The sequence below is a fragment of the Triticum aestivum genome, chromosome 1B, assembly GCF_018294505.1.
Source record: "Triticum aestivum cultivar Chinese Spring chromosome 1B, IWGSC CS RefSeq v2.1, whole genome shotgun sequence".
Classification (NCBI taxonomy): domain Eukaryota; kingdom Viridiplantae; phylum Streptophyta; class Magnoliopsida; order Poales; family Poaceae; genus Triticum; species Triticum aestivum.
Genome location: NC_057795.1, coordinates 16,983,143 through 17,005,676, shown reverse-complemented (window position 1 = coordinate 17,005,676; position 22,534 = coordinate 16,983,143). Strand labels below are relative to the sequence as shown.

Here is a 22,534-nt window from a genome sequence, read left to right as displayed (position 1 = left end):
CCCAAGTCTTTGTCGAAACCGATGCTCTCCTGGTGGAACAAGCCCTCAACACGCGGGGCCTGGATTTCTCTAAGCAAGCACATATGATTGAGGACCTCAAGATCCAAATGGATCTCTGGTTTGCCTCATGCAACAAATTGATCCACTGTAGAAGAGAGGCAAATATGCCGGCTCATCACCTAGCCAGACTAGGATTTATCTCTCCCTAATGGAGGAGTGCTTGTATGTGATGATGATGTGCCAGCTCTTGTAGCTGAAGCTGTAATGGGCGATCTAGCCCAGAACGTTGCGTAATAAAGCTTAATGCTTGCTCTCAAAAAAAATGCATCGCCTATTGGATGATTTTGCCGAGTTTCCCTTTGATGCGGCACTGAGGAGTCGAAGTGCTTTTGCCCAAGTCTTTGTCGAATGTGCCAATAACAAATAAAAAGCTGAAAAGAAATTATATATTATCCCAATAAATGAACTCGGCAAACACTTGACCTTGCTGTAAAGGAAAAAAAATGTCTCAAAAAAATAAGAAGAGGGAAATAAAAAAGTCGTTACCCGCGTAATGGCACTGTGGCGCCGCATCTAGCCCCTTGTTTCAAAATCCAAGGGCGGAGATTTGCTAAAGGCAAAATGCAGCCTATGGGTCGTCCTTGGCGCACGCACACGTGTCGAGCGTCCAGTGGAGCGTGCCTCCCTCCTCCTGTGTACAGCGGTGCCGCACTAGCGTCTCCTCCCCGTGCGTACCCCCGTGGGCCACCGATGTCAGTGGGTAGAGGACCAGTCGCAAACAATCTCCACCCTCACTCAGGCTTCCAGGGGAAGGAAAGAAGGAAGGAAAGGAGCACGCGACGCGGCGCCGCCGGCGGCCGGGCAATCGCGGCGCCCCTCCTGCGACGTACCAAAAGGAAGGTTTCGTTTGCTCTCCGCGTCTCGGATCCCTCTTTGATTCATCTGCCACCCTCTTCCTCTCCGCCCGCCTCTCCGGTGGTGCGCGCTCCTAAATCCTAATGCCGGTCGTCGCGCTTTTGCAGTTGCCTTCGACGACGCGGCATGCAGGTAAAATCCAACTTCATCACCTCAAGAAAAAAAGAAAAAAAAAAGGTAAAATCCAACTGCGTCTCCAGCGACCGCGCGCGCCGCTGATAAGTCGGTAGGTATGCTCCGTCGCAGGCCGGCCAACCATCCGCGAAATAGCAGTGATTTTGTTTTGTTTTTTTTTTTTGAGACGGCAGATTTTGGATTTGGTAGTTGTTACTCTGTCCAGCTGATTTCACCCCGCAAAATGAAATAGAATGGCCACTAATTAGCGCTGTACCTTCTTATAAATAAAATGATCCCTGCAGGTTCTTATAAAAAAAGGAAAAAACAACAACAACAACAGAGTCACAAAATGATTCCAATGGAGTTTCGTGGCAGTGTTGATTCTAAGATATATATCAAGCGCCTTGGAACTGCAGCTGGCACGACAACATAACATCTATTCATTGTCGGTTTTCCCCCGGTTCACTACGCTACCCTACTTCTGTGCGTGGCATTGTGGTTTCAGATACCATTGTCCATTTGTCCCTGCATTGCCATCTATGCGTCCTTTACAACCATGTTTTGTTCAAAAGGCTTATCATCTGTTGGTTAGGTAGGACCACGTACAGAGTATCCTCTTATGGGTTTCTAAACTTTGCGACATTATATTGTTCAGCGCGTATGTATTATTTTGGCATTGGATGATTCTCTGTGCTTGATTGTATTGACAGATGAGCTTTGTTAGTTCGCAGCGTGAATTTCCTGACGGTTTACATGCTTCTGCACACTGGCGGAGCTATGCCTATAGCTGCAGGGGCCATGGCCCCCCCAGCCCATGAACTTTTTCTGAAGCAACTCCATTTTGGGTAGCACAAATTCAGAAAAATACAGTTTTTGGCCCCTCCAGAAAATTATATTTCATCATTTGCCCCCTCAGCTTTTCCTCGCTAGCTCCGCCACTGCTTCTGCAACAACTTTAGCTCTTTCTTTTCTCCATGTTTTTTGTTATCTACATATCATACTCTGATTGATGCTCTCTGGCACTTTAAATAACAATGTTCAGCGTCGAATACATTTTCTTTCCTTGTTTCAAGTTTGTGATTCACTGTTTTTACCACACTTGTGTTGTATTTGGAGAGAGAATTTTTGTTTTGTCAAAGGGCCTCACAGCGCCCAGTTTCATTCTTGAAACTGACACCTCCAGCACAGCATTTAACATGTAAAGCATCCATCTACTGGATTCTCATCTCATCCGTTTCTAACTAATTCCCTCCTTCCAAAACATGAATTTAGATTCAAGCGTGACATTCAGAAGCAGTCAAGATGGTGCAGTTCGCAGCAGCAGACCTCCGCCAAGTTATGGACAAGAAAAATAACATTCGTAACATGTCTGTGGTTGCTCATGTGAACCATGGTATGTCTGCATACCGATGTTTCGATTATGTGCTCCGGTCTTCTATAGCTTGTCCATACTTTATGTTTTTTTTAACAATTGTTGCTTGCTTTGGGTTGGTGTGATATTTTATTGCGCAGCATAGCATGTTTACACCTCTCTTTTTTTTTGCTAGATTATAATTTTATCTCTTAAAATACCAGTTGGTCTGAATTTGGCAACGTGGAATTCTTATTAGCTTATTATTGTCTTTAACATGATTTTCAAAGAAAAGTAAAATGCAATTCAGGAGTTGCTAACTTGTTTGTTCCTTTCAGTTAGCGGGTCCGATTATTTTAGAATTCAAAATGTAATTGGTTGTTGTTCTCAAGTAAATGGGTGAGATTATTTCAATAATCAATACGTCACCTTTTTACTTTGCATTACTGTATATAAGTATGTGGCATTATGCAGTTTAGTTCCTGTTTATGTATGTTCATCAACCAGTTTGTTAACTCCTTTTTTTTGTTACTCCCTGAAAGTTTCTAAGATGTGTGTGCTGTCTTTTCGAATGTGGTCTCTAATTGTGCAATATATGACCTGCTACAATTTTATTTACTCATTGCAGGCAAATCCATGCGTATAGATTCTCTTGTCATAGCTGCTGGGATTGTTAGACAGGAGGCTGGTGATGTTCCCATGACTGATACCCGTGTAGATGAAGCAGAGCGTCGTATTTACATCAAAGCCACCGGAATCTCTCTTTTGTATGAAATGAATGACGAGTCACTCAAGGCTCACAAGGGTGAGAGAGATGGGAACAAATACTCCCTCCGTCCCAAAATACTTGTCGAAGAAATGGATAAAAATAGATGTATCTACAACTAAAATACATTTAGATACATCCATTTGTCCGACAAGTATTTCCGGACGGAGGGAGTACTTGATTAACCTTATTGATTCACCTGGGCACGTTGATTTTTCTTCTGAAGTCACAGCTGCTCTTCGTATTTCTGATGGTGCTCTGGTGGTAATTGATTCTATCGAGGGTGTCTGTGTGCAAACTGAAAGTGTGCTGTGCCAAGCTCTTGGTGAGATGGTTAGGCCTGTACTTTGTCTGAATAAGATGGACGAATTATTTCCTGGGCTTCAAGGTGAAGTTGTGAAGCATAAATTTACAGGTGAGCAAACATACCAGATTCTGAACAATGCCATTCAGAATGCCAATACCATTGTGGCAACACATGGAGACGCCTGCCTTGGAGATGTCCAGTTCTACCCTGAGAAGGGAAATGTGGCATTCTCTGCTGGATTACACGGCTGGGCTTTTACGCTGACTAGCTTTGCTAAGGTGTATGCTCCGAAGGTGGGTGTGGAAGAATCTTATATGGTTAAGAAGCTTTGGGGCGACAACTTTTATGACCACACCACAAAGAGATGGACCAAGGAGAAGACCCGTTCCAAAACTTGTAAAAGAGGATTTGTCTTGTTCATCTATGATCAAATCGAGAGAATGATCCAAGCCTGCATGGAGAATCAGAAAGATGAATTGTGGAGAATGTTGCAGAAGGTTGGGGTGAACTTGAGGGATGATGAGAAGAACCTAACAGGCATGGCTCTTGTGAAGTGTGTCATGCAAACTTGGCTCCCAGCCAGTACTGCTCTGCTTGAGATGATGATCTGCCACCTCCCCTCTCCGTTACAAGCACAGAAATATCGTGTGGAGAACCTGTATGAGGGCCCCCTTGATGATAAATACGCAGAAGCTATTAAAAATTGTGATCCTGAAGGTCCTCTTATTCTGTACGTTTCCAAGATGGTCCCAGCATCTGATGTGGGCAGCTTATTCGCGTTTGGTCGTGTCTTCTCTGGAAGGATTGCAGCTGGCATGAAGGTCCGGGTCATGGGGCCTTCCTATGTCCCCGGCATGCAACTGATTTATACGTGGAGTCTGTCCAGCGTACCATTATATGGATGGGAAAGAAGCAATGTGACGTTCCGGATGTTCCTTGCGGTAATACTGTTGGATTGATTGGTCTGGATGCATGCATAACAAAGAGTGCTACCCCGACAAGCGAGAAGGAGGTTGTTGCACGCCCAATCAGAGCGATGAAGCTCTCTGTATGCCCTCTGATGTTTGTTACAGTTAACTGCAAGGTTCCGTCTGAGTCTCCCAAACTTGTACAAGGTTTGAAGCGTCTGGCGATGTCTGATCCTGTGGTTCTTTGGAGCCAGGTAGAGCCTGGTACCTTTACGGTTGCTGGAGTGGGAGAGCTTCATTTGGAAATTTGCTTGAAGGATCTACAGGAAGACTTTATGGATGGTGTTGAAGTTGTTGTTTCCAGTCCGCCTGTTGCTTCCTTCCGTGAGACTGTCCGCAAGTCTTGTGATCCTGTGGAGAGGAAGTCCAGAAACAAGCAAATCCAATGCAGCTTGTCTGTGGTAGCCCGCCCCTTGGATGAAAACCTAATCGAGGCTATTGAAGATGGTCGCTTGGGTCCACGTACTGACCATGCGGTACGATCTGAGATCCTTGCTAAGCATGGTTGGGATAAGGATCTCGGTGATAAGATTTGGTGCTTTGGTCCTGATGCTGTTGGCCCGAATGTGATTGTTAATAGGTGCAATATAATACAGAATCTGGAGTTAGCGAAGAAAGTTATCGTGGCTGGCTTTGAAATGGTGGCAAAAGAAGGCGCATTGGCAAAAGAAAAGTTGCATGGCATATGCTTTGAGGTTCATAATGTTAATATACGTGCTGATGAAGCTGTGAGAGGTACAACTGCTCAGCTCAATGAGATGGTTAGGACAGCACTTATCGAGTCTCAGCTCGCCGCCAAGCCAAGGCTTCTCGAACCCACCTACATTGTGGCGATCCAGTGCCCTAAGAGTGCCCTCAGCACTATCTACGGAATTCTCCACCAGAGGAATGGTTCTGTGTATGAGGAGTTTGTGAGAGAAGGCACGATGCTACACATCCTGAAGGCTTACGTTCCAGTTTATGATTCCTTTGGCCTCTCCAAGGCAATCAGTGCTGCAACATCTAAGCTGGTCACCCCGCAGTGTATTTTTGGATATTGGAGCGACATGTGCTCTGATCCTTTCCAGGCAAATGCGCCAGCTGGGCAAATGGTCTTGGATATCCGCAAGAGGAAGAAGATGGGCAGGCCCTCTTTCCAGAAGTAGCTCCAGCTTTCCTTGCTTCAGTGTATGTTGTTGTTATCTGACATCTTCCGAGGTATATTATCTACTAATTGATGTTCAATTACTTAATATTGCTCCTGGATATGGTATTAATACTTTTGATACAATACTTGTGGCTCTTTGATGCCGTAAGTATGCTGAGGTTTAGCAACATGCTGAAATTTGTATCTTCAGGTCAAGCAGGCACAATTTTCTTGTAGATATGCCTGCCTAGCTTAGATTTTGTGCTGCAAGTAAACACATAATCCTAGTTAGATTTGTCGCAGAATTTGTTTGGGAGACATATCTCCTGATTTGGTGGCGACTTCAAGGGATTTTGCAGGTTCTTTATGCAAAGCAGGGGAATCAATAGCCAGATCTAGGGGTTTTTTTTTCTCTTGTTTGGACTTCATACTCTGTTAGGAACTTTGATTGTTTTTGTTGCACCGAACCAAATAGAGAAATGCATAGTTTTGTCCTGATTTAGCTTCAGATAATGTCAGAAAAGCAAATTGGTCTTGTTCTACCGCAGATGTTCCATTTAGCATGATTAGATCGCACATGTTTTCAAATTGTCATGTTCATTTGGACATTTGAGTGATGAAACGATGTTGATGCCACAATGCTCGCATGCCTTGCGTTTTCCCCGCCCAAGCATGCAATCCCTTGAGATAAAGCATGACTGATAGTTGCAGTCACAGACGTGCACTAGCAAACTGTTTAGTGCTACTGCTCGAAGCCGACTTTGCTGGTAGAGCAAGGCAGCTCGGTTGGTTAGTGAGGCCGGCAGCTTTCTGTTGTTCATCTAGTACTAGAGGTCACTGTGAAAAACAGTGTCCAGCCTGCTGTGCTGGCAGGAGCATATGATAACATCACTGCCAGAAAGTGCAGGGCTATTCAGTTATTCACTGTGCTATGTGTATATATGTCTGTGTTTGTGCACACTTTCTTCAGTGCACGCAGTTATATTTTGTGGTGCATTGCAGCTCATCCATAGTATGTGATATGATGTCGTGTCTGATTCGGATTCTGTGGTTTCCCCCTTTGCAGTGCGCTCTTCTCGTTGCTAGTATGCAGTGCTGGGGTTCGCTTCACTTGATCGATCGTCGACGGCATCTATCACCCCCTGAAGGGAACGGAGGGGCTTCTGCTCCCCCTAGCGAGGTGGATAGGTCTAATGGTAGCGAGCGAGTGTTAAGAAGAAACTTTCACACCGAGCTGAACTGTTTAGCGTCGTCGCTGCCCCAAGTGTTAACAAGGAACTTAATTGGTGTCAATGTACCTGATGTCGCGTCGTTGCTCAGAAATGTACCTGATAGTTGTAGAGGATTTTGCTGCTCTACATCTCCTTCCTTATCGACTGCCCTACTCTTTGCTGAATACTAGTGTAACATGCCATGTGGCAAACCCGCTTACAGACGCCGTTGCTCTGCAAGTGCTAGCTGTAGAGGATTTTGCATGCTGCTCTACATCTCCTGATGGACTGCCCTAGTTTTTGCTGAATGTTTGATTCCGATTTTTGCCAGTACGTACTAGAACTGATCTCAGTGGATGGAGTCTGTCTGCTTGTGTCTACTCTATCTTCGATCGCGGTGCCATCCACCCGCCGTCCAACATGCTGTGAGATGCGTGCTTAGCTCCTACATCTCTTGCTTTTTCTGCACACCCCCGTTTTTTTCTCATTCTAGTTTTCTCTCTCCACCTTCACCAAGTTGGACAAAACTTTTTCTTTTCATCAAGTTTTGATTGCTCATTACGCTATGACACGTGGTAAACGGGAGAAAACGTATACTAAAATGTTTGACTGCATCCCACAAATATTCGAATAGTTCTTGTTTACACCTTTGGGTTGGTATGATATTTTATTGCGCAGCATAGCATGTTTACACCTCTCTTTTTTTTTTGCTAGATTATAATTTTATCTCTTAAAATACCAGTTGGTCTGAATTTGGCAACGTGGAATTCTTATTAGCTTATTATTGTCTTTAACATGATTTTCAAAGAAAAGTAAAATGCAATTCAGGAGTTGCTAACTTGTTTGTTCCTTTCAGTTAGCGGGTCCGATTATTTTAGAATTCAAAATGTAATTGGTTGTTGTTCTCAAGTAAATGGGTGAGATTATTTCAATAATCAATACGTCACCTTTTTACTTTGCATTACTGTATATAAGTATGTGGCATTATGCGGTTTAGTTCCTGTTTATGTATGTTCATCAACCAGTTTGTTAACTCCTTTTTTTTGTTACTCCCTGAAAGTTTCTAAGATGTGTGTGCTGTCTTTTCGAATGTGGTCTCTAATTGTGCAATATATGACCTGCTACAATTTTATTTACTCATTGCAGGCAAGTCCACGCTTATAGATTCTCTTGTCATAGCTGCTGGGATTGTTAGACAGGAGGCTGGTGATGTTCCCATGACTGATACCCGTGTAGATGAAGCAGAGCGTCGTATTTCCATCAAAGCCACCGGAATCTCTCTTTTGTATGAAATGAATGACGAGTCACTCAAGGCTCACAAGGGTGAGAGAGATGGGAACAAATACTCCCTCCGTCCCAAAATACTTGTCGAAGAAATTGATAAAAATAGATGTATCTACAACTAAAATACATTTAGATACATCCATTTGTCCGACAAGTATTTCCGGACGGAGGGAGTACTTGATTAACCTTATTGATTCACCTGGGCACGTTGATTTTTCTTCTGAAGTCACAGCTGCTCTTCGTATTTCTGATGGTGCTCTGGTGGTAATTGATTCTATCGAGGGTGTCTGTGTGCAAACTGAAAGTGTGTTGTGCCAAGCTCTTGGTGAGATGGTTAGGCCTGTACTTTGTCTGAATAAGATGGACGAATTATTTCCTGGGCTTCAAGGTGAAGTTGTGAAGCATAAATTTACAGGTGAGCAAACATACCAGATTCTGAACAATGCCATTCAGAACCAATACCATTGTGGCAACACATGGAGACGCCCACCTTGGAGATGTCCAGTTCTACCCTGAGAAGGGAAATGTGGCATTCTCTGCTGGATTACACGGCTGGGCTTTTACGCTGACTAGCTTTGCTAAGGTGTATGCTCCGAAGGTGGGTGTGGAAGAATCTTATATGGTTAAGAAGCTTTGGGGCGACAACTTTTATGACCACACCACAAAGAGATGGACCAAGGAGAAGACCCGTTCCAAAACTTGTAAAAGAGGATTTGTCTTGTTCATCTATGATCAAATCGAGAGAATGATCCAAGCCTGCATGGAGAATCAGAAAGATGAATTGTGGAGAATGTTGCAGAAGGTTGGGGTGAACTTGAGGGATGATGAGAAGAACCTAACAGGCATGGCTCTTGTGAAGTGTGTCATGCAAACTTGGCTCCCAGCCAGTACTGCTCTGCTTGAGATGATGATCTGCCACCTCCCCTCTCCGTTACAAGCACAGAAATATCGTGTGGAGAACCTGTATGAGGGCCCCCTTGATGATAAATACGCAGAAGCTATTAAAAATTGTGATCCTGAAGGTCCTCTTATTCTGTACGTTTCCAAGATGGTCCCAGCATCTGATGTGGGCAGCTTATTCGCGTTTGGTCGTGTCTTCTCTGGAAGGATTGCAGCTGGCATGAAGGTCCGGGTCATGGGGCCTTCCTATGTCCCCGGCATGCAACTGATTTATACGTGGAGTCTGTCCAGCGTACCATTATATGGATGGGAAAGAAGCAATGTGACGTTCCGGATGTTCCTTGCGGTAATACTGTTGGATTGATTGGTCTGGATGCATGCATAACAAAGAGTGCTACCCCGACAAGCGAGAAGGAGGTTGTTGCACGCCCAATCAGAGCGATGAAGCTCTCTGTATGCCCTCTGATGTTTGTTACAGTTAACTGCAAGGTTCCGTCTGAGTCTCCCAAACTTGTACAAGGTTTGAAGCGTCTGGCGATGTCTGATCCTGTGGTTCTTTGGAGCCAGGTAGAGCCTGGTACCTTTACGGTTGCTGGAGTGGGAGAGCTTCATTTGGAAATTTGCTTGAAGGATCTACAGGAAGACTTTATGGATGGTGTTGAAGTTGTTGTTTCCAGTCCGCCTGTTGCTTCCTTCCGTGAGACTGTCCGCAAGTCTTGTGATCCTGTGGAGAGGAAGTCCAGAAACAAGCAAATCCAATGCAGCTTGTCTGTGGTAGCCCGCCCCTTGGATGAAAACCTAATCGAGGCTATTGAAGATGGTCGCTTGGGTCCACGTACTGACCATGCGGTACGATCTGAGATCCTTGCTAAGCATGGTTGGGATAAGGATCTCGGTGATAAGATTTGGTGCTTTGGTCCTGATGCTGTTGGCCCGAATGTGATTGTTAATAGGTGCAATATAATACAGAATCTGGAGTTAGCGAAGAAAGTTATCGTGGCTGGCTTTGAAATGGTGGCAAAAGAAGGCGCATTGGCAAAAGAAAAGTTGCATGGCATATGCTTTGAGGTTCATAATGTTAATATACGTGCTGATGAAGCTGTGAGAGGTACAACTGCTCAGCTCAATGAGATGGTTAGGACAGCACTTATCGAGTCTCAGCTCGCCGCCAAGCCAAGGCTTCTCGAACCCACCTACATTGTGGCGATCCAGTGCCCTAAGAGTGCCCTCAGCACTATCTACGGAATTCTCCACCAGAGGAATGGTTCTGTGTATGAGGAGTTTGTGAGAGAAGGCACGATGCTACACATCCTGAAGGCTTACGTTCCAGTTTATGATTCCTTTGGCCTCTCCAAGGCAATCAGTGCTGCAACATCTAAGCTGGTCACCCCGCAGTGTATTTTTGGATATTGGAGCGACATGTGCTCTGATCCTTTCCAGGCAAATGCGCCAGCTGGGCAAATGGTCTTGGATATCCGCAAGAGGAAGAAGATGGGCAGGCCCTCTTTCCAGAAGTAGCTCCAGCTTTCCTTGCTTCAGTGTATGTTGTTGTTATCTGACATCTTCCGAGGTATATTATCTACTAATTGATGTTCAATTACTTAATATTGCTCCTGGATATGGTATTAATACTTTTGATACAATACTTGTGGCTCTTTGATGCCGTAAGTATGCTGAGGTTTAGCAACATGCTGAAATTTGTATCTTCAGGTCAAGCAGGCACAATTTTCTTGTAGATATGCCTGCCTAGCTTAGATTTTGTGCTGCAAGTAAACACATAATCCTAGTTAGATTTGTCGCAGAATTTGTTTGGGAGACATATCTCCTGATTTGGTGGCGACTTCAAGGGATTTTGCAGGTTCTTTATGCAAAGCAGGGGAATCAATAGCCAGATCTAGGGGTTTTTTTTTCTCTTGTTTGGACTTCATACTCTGTTAGGAACTTTGATTGTTTTTGTTGCACCGAACCAAATAGAGAAATGCATAGTTTTGTCCTGATTTAGCTTCAGATAATGTCAGAAAAGCAAATTGGTCTTGTTCTACCGCAGATGTTCCATTTAGCATGATTAGATCGCACATGTTTTCAAATTGTCATGTTCATTTGGACATTTGAGTGATGAAACGATGTTGATGCCACAATGCTCGCATGCCTTGCGTTTTCCCCGCCCAAGCATGCAATCCCTTGAGATAAAGCATGACTGATAGTTGCAGTCACAGACGTGCACTAGCAAACTGTTTAGTGCTACTGCTCGAAGCCGACTTTGCTGGTAGAGCAAGGCAGCTCGGTTGGTTAGTGAGGCCGGCAGCTTTCTGTTGTTCATCTAGTACTAGAGGTCACTGTGAAAAACAGTGTCCAGCCTGCTGTGCTGGCAGGAGCATATGATAACATCACTGCCAGAAAGTGCAGGGCTATTCAGTTATTCACTGTGCTATGTGTATATATGTCTGTGTTTGTGCACACTTTCTTCAGTGCACGCAGTTATATTTTGTGGTGCATTGCAGCTCATCCATAGTATGTGATATGATGTCGTGTCTGATTCGGATTCTGTGGTTTCCCCCTTTGCAGTGCGCTCTTCTCGTTGCTAGTATGCAGTGCTGGGGTTCGCTTCACTTGATCGATCGTCGACGGCATCTATCACCCCCTGAAGGGAACGGAGGGGCTTCTGCTCCCCCTAGCGAGGTGGATAGGTCTAATGGTAGCGAGCGAGTGTTAAGAAGAAACTTTCACACCGAGCTGAACTGTTTAGCGTCGTCGCTGCCCCAAGTGTTAACAAGGAACTTAATTGGTGTCAATGTACCTGATGTCGCGTCGTTGCTCAGAAATGTACCTGATAGTTGTAGAGGATTTTGCTGCTCTACATCTCCTTCCTTATCGACTGCCCTACTCTTTGCTGAATACTAGTGTAACATGCCATGTGGCAAACCCGCTTACAGACGCCGTTGCTCTGCAAGTGCTAGCTGTAGAGGATTTTGCATGCTGCTCTACATCTCCTGATGGACTGCCCTAGTTTTTGCTGAATGTTTGATTCCGATTTTCGCCAGTACGTACTAGAACTGATCTCAGTGGATGGAGTCTGTCTGCTTGTGTCTACTCTATCTTCGATCGCGGTGCCATCCACCCGCCGTCCAACATGCTGTGAGATGCGTGCTTAGCTCCTACATCTCTTGCTTTTTCTGCACACCCCCGTTTTTTTTCTCATTCTAGTTTTCTCTCTCCACCTTCACCAAGTTGGACAAAACTTTTTCTTTTCATCAAGTTTTGATTGCTCATTACGCTATGACACGTGGTAAACGGGAGAAAACGTATACTAAAATGTTTGACTGCATCCCACAAATATTCGAATAGTTCTTGTTTACACCTTTGGGTTGGTATGATATTTTATTGCGCAGCATAGCATGTTTACACCTCTCTTTTTTTTGCTAGATTATAATTTTATCTCTTAAAATACCAGTTGGTCTGAATTTGGCAACGTGGAATTCTTATTAGCTTATTATTGTCTTTAACATGATTTTCAAAGAAAAGTAAAATGCAATTCAAGAGTTGCTAACTTGTTTGTTCCTTTCAGTTAGCGGGTCCGATTATTTTAGAATTCAAAATGTAATTGGTTGTTGTTCTCAAGTAAATGGGTGAGATTATTTCAATAATCAATACGTCACCTTTTTACTTTGCATTACTGTATATAAGTATGTGGCATTATGCGGTTTAGTTCCTGTTTATGTATGTTCATCAACCAGTTTGTTAACTCCTTTTTTTTGTTACTCCCTGAAAGTTTCTAAGATGTGTGTGCTGTCTTTTCGAATGTGGTCTCTAATTGTGCAATATATGACCTGCTACAATTTTATTTACTCATTGCAGGCAAGTCCACGCTTATAGATTCTCTTGTCATAGCTGCTGGGATTGTTAGACAGGAGGCTGGTGATGTTCCCATGACTGATACCCGTGTAGATGAAGCAGAGCGTCGTATTTCCATCAAAGCCACCGGAATCTCTCTTTTGTATGAAATGAATGACGAGTCACTCAAGGCTCACAAGGGTGAGAGAGATGGGAACAAATACTCCCTCCGTCCCAAAATACTTGTCGAAGAAATTGATAAAAATAGATGTATCTACAACTAAAATACATTTAGATACATCCATTTGTCCGACAAGTATTTCCGGACGGAGGGAGTACTTGATTAACCTTATTGATTCACCTGGGCACGTTGATTTTTCTTCTGAAGTCACAGCTGCTCTTCGTATTTCTGATGGTGCTCTGGTGGTAATTGATTCTATCGAGGGTGTCTGTGTGCAAACTGAAAGTGTGTTGTGCCAAGCTCTTGGTGAGATGGTTAGGCCTGTACTTTGTCTGAATAAGATGGACGAATTATTTCCTGGGCTTCAAGGTGAAGTTGTGAAGCATAAATTTACAGGTGAGCAAACATACCAGATTCTGAACAATGCCATTCAGAACCAATACCATTGTGGCAACACATGGAGACGCCCACCTTGGAGATGTCCAGTTCTACCCTGAGAAGGGAAATGTGGCATTCTCTGCTGGATTACACGGCTGGGCTTTTACGCTGACTAGCTTTGCTAAGGTGTATGCTCCGAAGGTGGGTGTGGAAGAATCTTATATGGTTAAGAAGCTTTGGGGCGACAACTTTTATGACCACACCACAAAGAGATGGACCAAGGAGAAGACCCGTTCCAAAACTTGTAAAAGAGGATTTGTCTTGTTCATCTATGATCAAATCGAGAGAATGATCCAAGCCTGCATGGAGAATCAGAAAGATGAATTGTGGAGAATGTTGCAGAAGGTTGGGGTGAACTTGAGGGATGATGAGAAGAACCTAACAGGCATGGCTCTTGTGAAGTGTGTCATGCAAACTTGGCTCCCAGCCAGTACTGCTCTGCTTGAGATGATGATCTGCCACCTCCCCTCTCCGTTACAAGCACAGAAATATCGTGTGGAGAACCTGTATGAGGGCCCCCTTGATGATAAATACGCAGAAGCTATTAAAAATTGTGATCCTGAAGGTCCTCTTATTCTGTACGTTTCCAAGATGGTCCCAGCATCTGATGTGGGCAGCTTATTCGCATTTGGTCGTGTCTTCTCTGGAAGGATTGCAGCTGGCATGAAGGTCCGGGTCATGGGGCCTTCCTATGTCCCCGGCATGCAACTGATTTATACGTGGAGTCTGTCCAGCGTACCATTATATGGATGGGAAAGAAGCAATGTGACGTTCCGGATGTTCCTTGCGGTAATACTGTTGGATTGATTGGTCTGGATGCATGCATAACAAAGAGTGCTACCCCGACAAGCGAGAAGGAGGTTGTTGCACGCCCAATCAGAGCGATGAAGCTCTCTGTATGCCCTCTGATGTTTGTTACAGTTAACTGCAAGGTTCCGTCTGAGTCTCCCAAACTTGTACAAGGTTTGAAGCGTCTGGCGATGTCTGATCCTGTGGTTCTTTGGAGCCAGGTAGAGCCTGGTACCTTTACGGTTGCTGGAGTGGGAGAGCTTCATTTGGAAATTTGCTTGAAGGATCTACAGGAAGACTTTATGGATGGTGTTGAAGTTGTTGTTTCCAGTCCGCCTGTTGCTTCCTTCCGTGAGACTGTCCGCAAGTCTTGTGATCCTGTGGAGAGGAAGTCCAGAAACAAGCAAATCCAATGCAGCTTGTCTGTGGTAGCCCGCCCCTTGGATGAAAACCTAATCGAGGCTATTGAAGATGGTCGCTTGGGTCCACGTACTGACCATGCGGTACGATCTGAGATCCTTGCTAAGCATGGTTGGGATAAGGATCTCGGTGATAAGATTTGGTGCTTTGGTCCTGATGCTGTTGGCCCGAATGTGATTGTTAATAGGTGCAATATAATACAGAATCTGGAGTTAGCGAAGAAAGTTATCGTGGCTGGCTTTGAAATGGTGGCAAAAGAAGGCGCATTGGCAAAAGAAAAGTTGCATGGCATATGCTTTGAGGTTCATAATGTTAATATACGTGCTGATGAAGCTGTGAGAGGTACAACTGCTCAGCTCAATGAGATGGTTAGGACAGCACTTATCGAGTCTCAGCTCGCCGCCAAGCCAAGGCTTCTCGAACCCACCTACATTGTGGCGATCCAGTGCCCTAAGAGTGCCCTCAGCACTATCTACGGAATTCTCCACCAGAGGAATGGTTCTGTGTATGAGGAGTTTGTGAGAGAAGGCACGATGCTACACATCCTGAAGGCTTACGTTCCAGTTTATGATTCCTTTGGCCTCTCCAAGGCAATCAGTGCTGCAACATCTAAGCTGGTCACCCCGCAGTGTATTTTTGGATATTGGAGCGACATGTGCTCTGATCCTTTCCAGGCAAATGCGCCAGCTGGGCAAATGGTCTTGGATATCCGCAAGAGGAAGAAGATGGGCAGGCCCTCTTTCCAGAAGTAGCTCCAGCTTTCCTTGCTTCAGTGTATGTTGTTGTTATCTGACATCTTCCGAGGTATATTATCTACTAATTGATGTTCAATTACTTAATATTGCTCCTGGATATGGTATTAATACTTTTGATACAATACTTGTGGCTCTTTGATGCCGTAAGTATGCTGAGGTTTAGCAACATGCTGAAATTTGTATCTTCAGGTCAAGCAGGCACAATTTTCTTGTAGATATGCCTGCCTAGCTTAGATTTTGTGCTGCAAGTAAACACATAATCCTAGTTAGATTTGTCGCAGAATTTGTTTGGGAGACATATCTCCTGATTTGGTGGCGACTTCAAGGGATTTTGCAGGTTCTTTATGCAAAGCAGGGGAATCAATAGCCAGATCTAGGGGTTTTTTTTTCTCTTGTTTGGACTTCATACTCTGTTAGGAACTTTGATTGTTTTTGTTGCACCGAACCAAATAGAGAAATGCATAGTTTTGTCCTGATTTAGCTTCAGATAATGTCAGAAAAGCAAATTGGTCTTGTTCTACCGCAGATGTTCCATTTAGCATGATTAGATCGCACATGTTTTCAAATTGTCATGTTCATTTGGACATTTGAGTGATGAAACGATGTTGATGCCACAATGCTCGCATGCCTTGCGTTTTCCCCGCCCAAGCATGCAATCCCTTGAGATAAAGCATGACTGATAGTTGCAGTCACAGACGTGCACTAGCAAACTGTTTAGTGCTACTGCTCGAAGCCGACTTTGCTGGTAGAGCAAGGCAGCTCGGTTGGTTAGTGAGGCCGGCAGCTTTCTGTTGTTCATCTAGTACTAGAGGTCACTGTGAAAAACAGTGTCCAGCCTGCTGTGCTGGCAGGAGCATATGATAACATCACTGCCAGAAAGTGCAGGGCTATTCAGTTATTCACTGTGCTATGTGTATATATGTCTGTGTTTGTGCACACTTTCTTCAGTGCACGCAGTTATATTTTGTGGTGCATTGCAGCTCATCCATAGTATGTGATATGATGTCGTGTCTGATTCGGATTCTGTGGTTTCCCCCTTTGCAGTGCGCTCTTCTCGTTGCTAGTATGCAGTGCTGGGGTTCGCTTCACTTGATCGATCGTCGACGGCATCTATCACCCCCTGAAGGGAACGGAGGGGCTTCTGCTCCCCCTAGCGAGGTGGATAGGTCTAATGGTAGCGAGCGAGTGTTAAGAAGAAACTTTCACACCGAGCTGAACTGTTTAGCGTCGTCGCTGCCCCAAGTGTTAACAAGGAACTTAATTGGTGTCAATGTACCTGATGTCGCGTCGTTGCTCAGAAATGTACCTGATAGTTGTAGAGGATTTTGCTGCTCTACATCTCCTTCCTTATCGACTGCCCTACTCTTTGCTGAATACTAGTGTAACATGCCATGTGGCAAACCCGCTTACAGACGCCGTTGCTCTGCAAGTGCTAGCTGTAGAGGATTTTGCATGCTGCTCTACATCTCCTGATGGACTGCCCTAGTTTTTGCTGAATGTTTGATTCCGATTTTCGCCAGTACGTACTAGAACTGATCTCGGTGGATGGAGTCTGTCTGCTTGTGTCTACTCTATATTCGATCGCGGTGCCATCCACCCGCCGTCCAACATGCTGTGAGATGCGTGCTTAGCTCCTACATCTCTTGCTTTTTCTGCACACCCCCGTTTTTTTTCTCATTCTAGTTTTCTCTCTCCACCTTCACCAAGTTGGACAAAACTTTTTCTTTTCATCAAGTTTTGATTGCTCATTACGCTATGACACGTGGTAAACGGGAGAAAACGTATACTAAAATGTTTGACTGCATCCCACAAATATTCGAATAGTTCTTGTTTACACCTTTGGGTTGGTATGATATTTTATTGCGCAGCATAGCATGTTTACACCTCTCTTTTTTTTTGCTAGATTATAATTTTATCTCTTAAAATACCAGTTGGTCTGAATTTGGCAACGTGGAATTCTTATTAGCTTATTATTGTCTTTAACATGATTTTCAAAGAAAAGTAAAATGCAATTCAGGAGTTGCTAACTTGTTTGTTCCTTTCAGTTAGCGGGTCCGATTATTTTAGAATTCAAAATGTAATTGGTTGTTGTTCTCAAGTAAATGGGTGAGATTATTTCAATAATCAATACGTCACCTTTTTACTTTGCATTACTGTATATAAGTATGTGGCATTATGCGGTTTAGTTCCTGTTTATGTATGTTCATCAACCAGTTTGTTAACTCCTTTTTTTTGTTACTCCCTGAAAGTTTCTAAGATGTGTGTGCTGTCTTTTCGAATGTGGTCTCTAATTGTGCAATATATGACCTGCTACAATTTTATTTACTCATTGCAGGCAAGTCCACGCTTATAGATTCTCTTGTCATAGCTGCTGGGATTGTTAGACAGGAGGCTGGTGATGTTCCCATGACTGATACCCGTGTAGATGAAGCAGAGCGTCGTATTTCCATCAAAGCCACCGGAATCTCTCTTTTGTATGAAATGAATGACGAGTCACTCAAGGCTCACAAGGGTGAGAGAGATGGGAACAAATACTCCCTCCGTCCCAAAATACTTGTCGAAGAAATTGATAAAAATAGATGTATCTACAACTAAAATACATTTAGATACATCCATTTGTCCGACAAGTATTTCCGGACGGAGGGAGTACTTGATTAACCTTATTGATTCACCTGGGCACGTTGATTTTTCTTCTGAAGTCACAGCTGCTCTTCGTATTTCTGATGGTGCTCTGGTGGTAATTGATTCTATCGAGGGTGTCTGTGTGCAAACTGAAAGTGTGCTGTGCCAAGCTCTTGGTGAGATGGTTAGGCCTGTACTTTGTCTGAATAAGATGGACGAATTATTTCCTGGGCTTCAAGGTGAAGTTGTGAAGCATAAATTTACAGGTGAGCAAACATACCAGATTCTGAACAATGCCATTCAGAACCAATACCATTGTGGCAACACATGGAGACGCCCACCTTGGAGATGTCCAGTTCTACCCTGAGAAGGGAAATGTGGCATTCTCTGCTGGATTACACGGCTGGGCTTTTACGCTGACTAGCTTTGCTAAGGTGTATGCTCCGAAGGTGGGTGTGGAAGAATCTTATATGGTTAAGAAGCTTTGGGGCGACAACTTTTATGACCACACCACAAAGAGATGGACCAAGGAGAAGACCCGTTCCAAAACTTGTAAAAGAGGATTTGTCTTGTTCATCTATGATCAAATCGAGAGAATGATCCAAGCCGGCATCGAGAATCAGAAAGATGAATTGTGGAGAATGTTGCAGAAGGTTGGGGTGAACTTGAGGGATGATGAGAAGAACCTAACAGGCATGGCTCTTGTGAAGTGTGTCATGCAAACTTGGCTCCCAGCCAGTACTGCTCTGCTTGAGATGATGATCTGCCACCTCCCCTCTCCATTACAAGCACAGAAATATCGTGTGGAGAACCTGTATGAGGGCCCCCTTGATGATAAATACGCAGAAGCTATTAAAAATTGTGATCCTGAAGGTCCTCTTATTCTGTACGTTTCCAAGATGGTCCCAGCATCTGATGTGGGCAGCTTCTTCGCGTTTGGTCGTGTCTTCTCTGGAAGGATTGCAGCTGGAATGAAGGTCCGGGTCATGGGGCCTTCCTATGTCCCCGGCATGCAACTGATTTATACGTGGAGTCTGTCCAGCGTACCATTATATGGATGGGAAAGAAGCAATATGACGTTCCGGATGTTCCTTGTGGTAACACTGTTGGATTGATTGGTCTGGATTCGTGCATAACAAAGAGTGCTACCCCGACAAGCGAGAAGGAGGTTGTTCCACGCCCAATCAGAGCGATGAAGCTCTCTGTATGCCCTCTGATGTTTGTTACAGTTAACTGCAAGGTTCCGTCTGAGTCTCCCAAACTTGTACAAGGTTTGAAGCGTCTGGCGATGTCTGATCATGTGGTTCTGTGGAGCCAGGTAGAGCCTGGTACCTTTACGGTTGCTGGAGTGGGAGAGCTTCATTTGGAAATTTGCTTGAAGGATCTACAGGAAGACTTTATGGATGGTGTTGAAGTTGTTGTTTCCAGTCCGCCTGTTGTTTCCTTCCGTGAGACTGTCCGCAAGTCTTGTGATCCTGTGGAGAGGAAGTCCAGAAACAAGCAAATCCAATGCAGCTTGTCTGTGGTAGCCCGCCCCTTGGATGAAAACCTAGTCGAGGCTATTGAAGATGGTCGCTTGGGTCCACGTACTGACCATGCGGTACGATCTGAGATCCTTGCTAAGCATGGTTGGGATAAGGATCTCGGTGATAAGATTTGGTGCTTTGGTCCTGATGCTGTTGGCCCGAATGTGATTGTTAATAGGTGCAATATAATACAGAATCTGGAGTTAGCGAAGAAAGTTATCGTGGCTGGCTTTGAAATGGTGGCAAAAGAAGGCGCATTGGCAAAAGAAAAGTTGCATGGCATATGCTTTGAGGTTCATAATGTTAATATACGTGCTGATGAAGCTGTGAGAGGTACAACTGCTCAGCTCAATGAGATGGTTAGGACAGCACTTATCGAGTCTCAGCTCGCCGCCAAGCCAAGGCTTCTCGAACCCACCTACATTGTGGCGATCCAGTGCCCTAAGAGTGCCCTCAGCACTATCTACGGAATTCTCCACCAGAGGAATGGTTCTGTGTATGAGGAGTTTGTGAGAGAAGGCACGATGCTACACATCCTGAAGGCTTACGTTCCAGTTTATGATTCCTTTGGCCTCTCCAAGGCAATCAGTGCTGCAACATCTAAGCTGGTCACCCCGCAGTGTATTTTTGGATATTGGAGCGACATGTGCTCTGATCCTTTCCAGGCAAATGCGCCAGCTGGGCAAATGGTCTTGGATATCCGCAAGAGGAAGAAGATGGGCAGGCCCTCTTTCCAGAAGTAGCTCCAGCTTTCCTTGCTTCAGTGTATGTTGTTGTTATCTGACATCTTCCGAGGTATATTATCTACTAATTGATGTTCAATTACTTAACATTGCTCCTGGATATGGTATTAATACTTTTGATACAATACTTGTGGCTCTTTGATGCCGTAAGTATGCTGAGGTTTAGCAACATGCTGAAATTTGTATCTTCAGGTCAAGCAGGCACAATTTTCTTGTAGATATGCCTGCCTAGCTTAGATTTTGTGCTGCAAGTAAACACATAATCCTAGTTAGATTTGTCGCAGAATTTGTTTGGGAGACATATCTCCTGATTTGGTGGCGACTTCAAGGGATTTTGCAGGTTCTTTATGCAAAGCAGGGGAATCAATAGCCAGGTCTGGGTTTTTTTTTCTCTTGTTTGGACTTCATACTCTGTTAGGAACTTTGATTGTTTTTGTTGCACCGAACCAAATAGAGAAATGCATAGTTTTGTCCTGATTTAGCTTCAGATAATGTCACAAAAGCAAATTGGTCTTGTTCTACCGCAGATGTTCCATTTAGCATGATTAGATCGCACATGTTTTCAAATTGTCATGTTCCTTTGGACATTTGAGTGATGAAACGATGTTGATGCCACAATGCTCGCATGCCTTGCGTTTTCCCCGTCCAAGCATGCAATCCCTTGGGATAAAGCATGACTGATAGTTGCAGTCACAGACGTGCACTAGCAAACTGTTTAGTGCTACTGCTCGAAGCTGACTTTGCTGGTAGAGCAAGGCAGCTCGGTTGGTTAGTGAGGCCGGCAGCTTTCTGTTGTTCATCTAGTACTAGAGGTCACTGTGAAAAACAGTGTCCAGCTTGCTGTGCTGGCAGGAGCATATGATAACATCACTGCCAGAAAGTGCAGGGCTATTCAGTTATTCACTGTGCTATGTGTATATATGTCTGTGTTTGTGCACACTTTCTTCAGTGCACGCAGTTATATTTTGTGGTGTATTGCAGCTCATCCATAGTATGTGATATGATGTCGTGTCTGATTCGGATTCTGTGGTTTCCCCCTTTGCAGTGCGCTCTTCTCGTTGCTAGTATGCAGTGCTGGGGTTCGCTTCACTTGATCGATCGTCAACGGGATCTATCACCCCCTGAAGGGAAGGGAGGGGCTGCTGCTCCCCCTAGCTAGGTGGATAGGTCTAATGGTAGCGAGCGAGTGTTAAGGAGAAACTTTCACACCGAGCTGAACTGTTTAGCGTCGTCGCTGCCCCAAGTGTTAACAAGGAACTTAATTGGTGTCAATGTACCTGATGTCGCGTCGCTGCTCAGCAATGTACCTGATAGCTGTAGAGGATTTTGCTGCTCTACATCTCCTTCCTTATCGACTGCCCTACTCTTTGCTGAATACTAGTGTAACATGCCATGTGGCAAACCCGCTTACAGACGCCGTTGCTCTGCAAGTGCTAGCTGTAGAGGATTTTGCATGCTGCTCTACATCTCCTGATGGACTGCCCTAGTTTTTGCTGAATGTTTGATTCCGATTTTCGCCAGTCATGCCATGTACCCTCTCCGTTCCAAAATACTTGTCTTTCTAGGCATTTCAAATGGACACAACATATGGATGTATGTAGACATATTTTAGAGTGTAGATTCGATCATTTTGCTCCGTATGTAGTCACTTGTGGAAACCTTTAGAAAGACAAATATTTAGGAACGGAGGGAGTACTAGAACTGATCACAGTGGATGGAGTCTGTCTGCTTGTGTCTACTCTATCTTCGATCGCGGTGCCATCCACCCGCCGTCCAACATGCTGTGAGATGCGTGCTTAGCTCCTACATCTCTTGCTTTTTCTGCACACCCCCGTTTTTTTCTCATTCTAGTTTTCTCTCTCCACCTTCACCAAGTTGGACAAAACTTTTTCTTTTCAACAAGTTTTGATTGCTCATTACGCTATGACACGTGGTAAACGGGAGAAAAAGTATACTAAAATGTTTGACTGCATCCCACAAATATTCGAATAGTTCTTGTTTATTTTCATAAAATTTAGGTCACATATATCCAAATGATTTGAAGCAGAATTCATGAGATTTTAAGCACATTTTTAAAGAGTAGAAATCACGTTCAAAAAAGGACCCAGGTTTTTATAAAGTGTTTTATAAAAGCTTGATATGTCTACCCGGGAAACCGGTTCACAATAGTGTGGTAGCAATGGGGGGCGGCTATTTCGCGTGGCTAGGCTTGGCTGGTCAATTCGGACCAGTTTTAATTTTGTTTTCATTTTTAGCACTTTCCCTTTTGGCAACTTTTGAACAA

General features: G+C 44.3%; 4 pseudogenes; all 4 read left to right on the top strand.

Annotated features, from left to right (window-relative positions):
- Positions 1 to 2,097: 2,097 nt before the first annotated feature.
- On the top strand, positions 2,098 to 10,576 carry LOC123103967 (elongation factor 2-like; annotated as a pseudogene).
- On the top strand, positions 3,020 to 5,682 carry LOC123102080 (elongation factor 2-like; annotated as a pseudogene).
- A 2,234-nt stretch (positions 10,577 to 12,810) lies between the features above and the next one.
- On the top strand, positions 12,811 to 15,469 carry LOC123084821 (elongation factor 2-like; annotated as a pseudogene).
- Positions 15,470 to 17,461: 1,992 nt separating this feature from the next.
- LOC123075952 (elongation factor 2-like) lies at positions 17,462 to 21,341 on the top strand (annotated as a pseudogene).
- The last annotated feature ends 1,193 nt before the right edge of the window (positions 21,342 to 22,534 follow it).